General features: G+C 52.8%; 1 protein-coding gene across 2 annotated transcripts in view; it reads left to right on the top strand.

Moving 5' to 3' along the window:
* Nucleotides 1-7967, top strand: part of Hlcs (holocarboxylase synthetase) — a 155309-nt gene that overhangs the window by 7223 nt on the left and 140119 nt on the right. The window contains exon 1 of one of the 2 annotated variants that reach the window (XM_055614903.1): nucleotides 5555-5628. The exons of the other annotated variant lie outside the window; for it this stretch is intronic. The gene's annotated coding sequence lies outside the window, so the exon portion shown is untranslated. Of the gene's footprint in view, nucleotides 1-5554; nucleotides 5629-7967 lie in introns of those variants that run through there. 2 annotated transcript variants of the gene reach the window in all.

The raw sequence follows: 7967 nt of genomic DNA, 5'->3' as shown, positions 1-7967 counted from the left end.
TCCCTCCCTCCCTCCCCTCCTTACTTCTCTTCCTCCTCCTCCTTTGCAGGAAGTGCGAGGGTGCATACCATACGTCTCTATTTAGCCTTGACGGATCTGGAACTTAATTTAATATTTAGACAAGACTGACCTTGAACTTAAATTAAATAGATCCACCTGCCTCTGCCTCTACTAAAGGCATGTGCCACTTGTGTCCAGGTAATTGTGCATTTCTTTTTTAGAAGATTTTATTTTCATGTATGAATGTTTGCCTGCCTGTAATTACACTATACGTGTGTAGTTCCTGTAGTGGCCAGAAGAGGGTGTCAGATCTGCTGGAACTAGGTGTGTCAGGCAGCTTTGTACAACGTGCTTATCTGCTTCTGTGCCTTTTGCCGTGGAAGTGAAGTGGCTCCGGTCAGGGAGCTATGCCTCAGGGAATCACTTGGACATGAAGCAGAGGTATCACAGATGTTGGGCATGTTGAGTGATGCTCGGTGTGATGCGAGTGTAAGAGAATTGCACAGGTGGGCAAGTGTGGAGGGGACAGACTCTTGTCTTCAGTGTCAGGCAGTCACGGAGTTTCTATAGTGCAAGGCTGCACTGACCAGGAGGAGGCGGGCAAGCAAAGACAGATGTGAGAGGAGGCCATCTGCCAGCAGAAGTTCCGACACATGCTTTGCCCTAACGAAGGAAACAAAGCAAACTGTCCAGTGAGCAGCCTGCTTGGCAGACAAGGCATCATCGACTAAACCAGCGGGGTCTGAACTCCAGGAAGCCCCCAGCTCGTTTGCCTGAGAGGGTGAAAGTGGGCCGGCCGTGGTCTACCGTTGATGCCAAGGACAGCTTTCACCTGAAGGGCGTGGGCCATCTGGAAACGTGTCCTCTTCCACCAGGGCAGCATTTCATGGTGCCTCACACAAACTGCACGCTTACACACAGCGGAGAGCTCTCTGCTCCAGGCTTCAGGCAGAAGGGCATGGGCAGTTTAGTTTAGGCTGACCGGCGGAGGCGTATGTGAGAGGTTGCTGAGGGGCTGAAAAAAGCCCAAGATGCTCTTGCTCTTCCAACCGCGGCCGTCCAACCTTGAAGTTCCCATCAGCCAAGCCAAAGAGTCTTTAACACGTGACTTTTCAAGAGCTTTTGTTCACACCCCTCTATATGTAAATTAGGCACCAAAGCTACAAAGGGGTCTTGAACTTGGTCCAATGTAATTCTTAGCAATTTTCTAAGATTTTTTTTTTTTTTTTTTTTTTTTTTGTTACAGGTTTAAGTAAATCATTAAGTTGAATGATGGTGTTGGCAATCAGGGTCCTCACTAGGAGAAAAGGGGATCCCGTGGATTGGAATGAAAGGCTTCTCATTTGGATTTATTCTTAAGCAACTATTTCTAAGAGCCTGGGAACAGGGCCACCCATAGCAAAGGGCATTCCCTGGGCTAGTATCTTTGTTTCTACATGTCATTGTCCATGAAAAGGAGCCAGAGGTCCTTGGAGAAATGCTTCCTTCAGGGAGAGTGAGAGATGAGCCAGGAATGGCTCCTGCCAGAAAGCAGAGAGGCGGCCAAAGCAATGATGGAGGGAGGCCGGAAGGGCATGAGCTTTCAGTAGTCAAGCCTGCCACCCCCTGAGAGTGAGTGGTGGTGGCACTGAATAATAACACTGGGTCTAAAAGACTCGGGCCGGGGATGCTTTGGTGGGCAAGCATTTGCCATGCAGGGGAAGAACTGGAGGTTGGAGCCCAGAGCTTGTAGAAAGCCTCGTGAAGTGGTGAAGCCGTCTGCCCACTACAGCCCCAGAAGGTGGGGACAGGACATCAGGGCCGGCTGGCTGGGAAGACCAGCCATATCATTGAGCTCTGGGTTCGATTGGGAGACCCTGCCTCAGTAAGTGGAAGGAAGATGCTGGAGGATTAGCTTCCAGTGCCTGTGAGCTTGAGTGCAGGCACATGCGTGTGTGCACACACACACACACACACACACTAAAATGGAAAAAGAAAAGGTCCATCACTCATGGGTGAGGGCGAAAACCAAGTGAAACTTAAAAAACAAACAGATGAGCATGGTAGACAGGACATTTCTGATTTATAGTAAGCAAATGTATACAAGGAAATGCTGCAGAAACAGCCCACGAGTCATGCGTTCAGACAGATAAACCCCAGGTGTGACGCTGTGGGTGAAAAGGATTACTGAGGAGAAAAGGACTCTACGGTTTCAGAGTCCCACCCCACAGACAGTTTTTATGAAGACTAGAGAAGAGGAGGTTGCTGGATACGTGGCTACGCCTACACTCTGACCTCTGTCAGCATGACAAGCGAGGGCTGAGCTGATGTCATGTGTAAGCTGCCATCATATAGGGGAGAAAGGTCACTGGATGGGAACACCACCTCCAGGAGAACCCGCTGACCCCCCTGAGACCTGCCGAACTCCATTCATGAAACTAGAGCCTTCCTGATCTATACACGCCACCCCAGTAAGGCTCAGCTCCCTCTGCGGCCTGAGGGAGAAGCAGCGTGACTTTGGGGCAACCTGAAAGGCTTGGGAAAATCTTAGAGCTGGCAGCGTTGGCTGTGGGCAATTTAAATTGGCCGGGTAAGAAAGATGGTCTTAGGAAATACTCCCTGAATGCTTACGGGTGAAGGGTCATGATTTCTGCAGCTCAGTCTCACATCATTCTGGAAGGAAAACATTCTGCACGATTCTTCAAGCCTCTGAATGGCCACAGCAACATTTGCAGAATGTGTTCCCTGTGTTGAACATTTGCAAATTCCCAGTTTAGATAATTACCCCTTAAAAATATTACCGCTCCGTCTGTCACCACTTCTAGGGTGAATGCTCAGATCATGAATACCGAGTACAAGTGTGAGTGTGGTGGTCTGTGAGGAGAAGGGCTGGCTGAGCTGCAGGCTGGTTGAGTCCTGGAGGAGCCCAGCACCCAGCATGCTGCCTGTGAGCACACGCCTGCTTGTTGCGGAGGAGCCCTGTGTTCCTGGGACCCCCCCCCCCCCCGTGACATACACCAGACTCTTGAGGTTAGTAATGCCCCTGCCATTATCCTAGGCCTGCGCTGACCGCAGTCCAGGGTTTGGACAATGAGGTGTTTCTAACTAGCTGGTGCCATTGCCTCCAGGAGATTTTCCCCAAGGGGCACAGTGTGAAGCTTTGTGCACCGAGATTTATCAGTCTCCAGAGCAGCTATGAAAATCAGTAGAAACCTAAAATTGGAACGGGGGCTGGGGGTGGGAGTGGGGTGGGGAAGGACCTTAAAATCCTGGGTTGAAAACAGAAATCCCAGATGGCAGTGTGGGAAGAGTTTGGGGTTCTTGTCTGTGAGCGCCCAGGACAGAGGCGTGCGCACCCTGGTCTTTCCACAATGTCACTGTACTGAATAGCAAACTTGAAAAGCCGTGTCACCGATCGGTGGCCGCTGCCAGGTAATCCAGATTTCCGCGGATAGCTGCTGCAGTCACAACTTCTTGCTCGGTTTTCAAAGATTACTTTTATGTGTTTTGCCCGCATACATGTCTGTGTACCCCATGTGTGCCTGGAGAGGGTGTTGGACCCCTGGACCTGCATTTACATGGTTGTGAGGCACCACGTAGGTGCTGGGAACTGAACCTGGGTCCTTGGAGAAAGCAGCCCGTGCCCTTACCTGCTGAGCCATTTTTCCAGCTCCTCACAGGTTGTTTGTTGTCTTTTTTTGAGACTATGTTTCTCTGTGTAGCCCTGGCTGTCCTGGATTCACTTTGTAGACCAGGCTGATCTCAACTCACAAAGATCTGCCTGCCTCTGCCTCCCAGAGTGCTGGGATCACAGGCGTGGGCCACTGCGCCTGGCTAACAGGTGTTTTATTCCAATCTTAACTACTAGTATTACTTCTCAGGTCCTGTGTGTGATTACACTTCATGTTTCTGAGTGTGCCCGTGTGTGCTCTCTGACACACAGTATATAGATGTCTCATTTGTGGCAGGGCTGGGCTTTCGTCCAGTCAGAAGGTGGGAAGCTCTCTCTGTAACGTCTGAGGCACTAGTTCACACGTGGGCATCTTTCCCTGCCACTCACGTTTACAGATCACAGGGTTCGAGGCCAGGTCTGATCGTTAATGCATTTCCCCTAGGAAAGCTAGCTAGCAGGGAGAAAAATGGCCAGCACTAACTTGATTCTTCCATGTCTGGCAGCCGCTCTGTGTTTTCAGCCATAGGGCTGAAGTCAAGTTCTGAAGGGCAACCAAGAGCATCCTCAGCCGCTTGCTTTATTTCGGGTGTGTGTGTGTGTGTGTGTGTGTGTGTGTGTGTGTGTGTGTGTGTGTCCTGGACCACCTCTGGCAAACAACTCAAAGGGAGGTATCCCAACCCGGCACTGGAGTTTGTTAACCTATACCTTCCCTTCAGTGGCTTGAGTGAGATGTTAGTTGCGGGGACTGTCCTCTTCAGGGTTGTGTGAGCAGGCACGGGTGGAGAGTGCTGAGCAGAGTTGAACAAGCCGCAGAAGCCCTGGATGCGCGACGTTTGCAGCCATGGACAACTGTGGGTTTGGAGGACGCTAGTTCTGACCTCCCTGCCTGTCTGCGGCACCAGGAGCGCGCTCAGGGCCTGCCGCACCGAGACTTTCCTGGAGCGTCAGGTCCCGGGAGGTCACGTGCTTCCTGCTCACTTATTTCCTTACCAGGGAGGGTGTTTTAGTTAATTTTAGCTGCCAATCTGTGTGATACATAGAATAAAGAATTCTCCAGTTGTATCAGGGCCTGTCTGCACAGATCTGCAACTACAGCTAATGGGGAGGCTGAGGCAGGAGGATCAGTGAACGTTCAACCTAGAGCGACCCTGTCTAAAATAATATAAAGAGGTGTGTGTGCGCTTGTGTCGGGGGAGTGAGCAGTAGCAGCTTTCCTAGGGTGCTTGAGGCCTTAGGTTCCGCCCAGGAGTAGTTGCTGGTAGTAGTTGTGGCGGCAGCAGCGTCCGGAATTCTCGAGTCTGAAAATGTAAAGGGGCGGGGCCTATCGCAACTGACAATGACTGAATAAGGGTTCCGAGGTCAGAATCCAGACCCTGCCAGGCCTCCCCACCTTCGGGTGAGAAGGGACAGCTGGAGGAGTGTGTCGGGAAGGGGAGGAGGCGCAGAGCCCGCCAGCCTCTGGAGGACAGCTCTGCATTCTCGGCTCGCCGGTCGGTCGGCACAACTTTCCAGTTTATTACGCGCTGGGCAACCAGCCCGAGGGTCCACCAGAGGGTCCCAAGGCAGGCAGGCGCAGGCGAACAAGCAGTCCATTGCATGAGGGTGCTGGGGCCGGGGAGGCGGCGCTTTGACCGCCGAGGCCAGCAGCCCAAGGAGGGACTCCTTGCCGCACAGCAGGGCGGGCCGAGCTGCCGAGGAGCGACCCTGTTTGTGGACCCTGGCGGTGCCCAGGTCTCATGAGTGCGGCCAGCAGTAGCCCTGGCACCGCCCGAGCCTGGCTGGGTGCAGGGACCTGGCCCTTTCCCACCGTCTGTGCCTGCTCACGAGGCCGCCACCTGCGCTGTGGTTGGCGAGGACGCCCCGCCCGCTGCCGTGCCCGCTGCCGTGCCCGCTGCCGTGCCCGCTGCTCGCTGCCGCTTCCTGGAGCTGCGGGCAGCGCGGCCGGAGCCCCCCCAGGACTGTGGGCGCCGGTCCGGGTAGGTGCTGCATGCCCACGGTGCTCCCGCCGGGCCCACGCTCCCCGCGCAGGTCCCGAGCGAGCCGGCTGGCCAGCTCGGCCGAGTCCTGGCTTCGATGTTTCTGTTTGTCCCCCTGGGGGAGTTATTTATAGGCAGGAAAAATTTCTTCCCAGCCGGGCCCTTCTGGCTGGGCTCCACCGCGTCTGGATACTGTCCTCTTTCCAGGGCCAAAATGTAGTGGGAAACGCGCTGCGGAAAGCCAGCTCGATGCAGCTCAGGAGTGCGCGTCTCTGCCCCAGGGTTGCTTGTTCATGAGCGTGGGCACCTCGCCCCGGCTGGTGAATGGGAGTGGGGCTCACCCTTTTCCATCCCGCATCCGCGGGTGTGCGTGCGCGTGTGTGGCTCTGACCTTGGCAGGCCGGGGCCGCGGGGCGCGGGGCCGCGGAAGTGGCTCAGCTGGGAGCTGTGCTGACGCCCCGCTCTGGTGGTGCGGACCCGCGTCCTTCTGCAGCGGCTGACTTCCCCGCGTCCTGGCTGTGAAGGTCCGCTCCGCTCGTCTGCTGGGTGAAGGCGGAGCCACTTGCAGTGCAGAAAGTTTTTGAGCACTTTGCTTTGAGCTGAGTAGGTAAAAAGAGATGGCAATTGGGCCTCACTGAAAAACAATGAAGCTTTAGTTCCAGAAACTGTCGGGGATCTGCGGTGCAGGCAGGTAGGAGATGCCTACGCGGAGGCACAGCGCAGCTGTGCTGGGATCAGAGTTGGGGGTGGGGGGGCAACTGGAAATTCTCTAGTCTGTACCTCCTGTTAAAGAAATGAGGTTGAAGGGGGTGTCTTTTTCAAAAGCAATATTTCTTATTTTATGTGTAAGAGTGTTTTTCCGAATATGTGTGTGTGTGTGTGTGTGTGTGTGTGTGTGTGTGTGTGTGCATCCAGTGCCTGCAAGGGCCAGAGGAAGTTGATTGCTTGAACTGGTGATGCGGATGGTTGTGAGCCACCGCAGCACGTGGGTGCTGAGCTTGGAGTCTGGGTCCTCTGCGAGAGCAGGGTGCTGTCCTCACCACTGAGCCTCCTCTCCTGCCGTGTGTGAGGCCGTAAAGGTGTGTGCTCCTATGTGTCCCAGGGCGGTACTTGTAGAGGTCAGGGTAACCTTGTAGAGTTCATTCACCCCTTGTGCCCTTACCCGTGAGTTCTGAGGGTGGCACAGTGAGCAGTTTACTTCTTAAAGGCTCTCGCTGGCTCAGGATGAGAGCCTTTCTGTTTCCCAGGCTGGACTCCAAGGCCTGATCCTCCCACTCGGCCTCCTTAGTAACTAAGCTGTATTTATCTGTCAGCATGCCTGGCTCTCCTTTTTGTTTTTATAATAGGTGAGAAACTGGGACTCAGCAAGATGAAGTAACGTGCTCATTGCTACATAGTTATTTAGGAATAGGAAAAGGAGTGCTAATGAAACTAAGGAGAAAGTCACTCTCTCATATTTATTCTGAAATCACGCCAGACTTACAAAAGACTTGCTAGACTTGCAAAAATAGTACTGGGCGTTCTTTCTCATCTTTCCTCAGCTCCCACCAGTGTTGACATCTTATACAATCATGGATTGATCATTCCTAACTCCACAATGTTAGTGCAGCACATGAACTCAACTGCAAGCTCTAGACTTCAACAATTTTCCTACTAGTATCTTTTTTTTATGGTCTGGGATCCAACCGAGGATTCCACGTTGCATTTCAAATCTTTACTTAAAATTTATCACCCCCATCATCATCATCATCATCATCACCACCACTGTCATCATCACCATAGCCATCATCAGTGTGTCTGTGCACATATGTGCCACTGATCTTGAAGGTCAGAGGACGACTTTATAGACTTGGTTCTCTCCTTTCATTTTCACCTGGCTTCCTGGGGTTAAACTTCAGTTGCTAGGTTTGCTTACCAAGCTCCTTTATCACTATGTTAGTCACTGGCCTGTTGCTGAAGAAAACCATGACCAAGGCAATTTGTGTGTGTGTGTGTGTGTATGTGTGTGTGTGTGTATCTGTGCATTGGTGGATATGTCAGTGTGAGGGTGTTGGATGACCTGGAACTGAAGTTACAGACAGTTGTGAGCTGCCACATGGGTGCTGGGAATTGAACCTGGGTCCTTTGGAAGAGCAGCCAGTGCTCTTAACCACTGAGCAAGCTTTCATCTCTCTAGCCTGCACCCAACCCCAAGGCAACTCTTATAAAGAAACAATTAATTAAGGGCCTGCTTACAGCTTTAGACGATCAGCTCATTCTCATAATGGCAGGGGCAGACACGCATAGCACTGGAGTAGTAGCTGAGGGCTTTCCATCCTGTCTGCAGGTGGAGAGCAAGA

The sequence above is a fragment of the Psammomys obesus genome, unplaced genomic scaffold (assembly GCF_907164565.1).
Source record: "Psammomys obesus unplaced genomic scaffold, mPsaObe1.curated_primary_1811, whole genome shotgun sequence".
Classification (NCBI taxonomy): Eukaryota; Metazoa; Chordata; class Mammalia; order Rodentia; family Muridae; genus Psammomys; species Psammomys obesus.
This window is presented reverse-complemented; position numbering and strand designations above follow the sequence as displayed.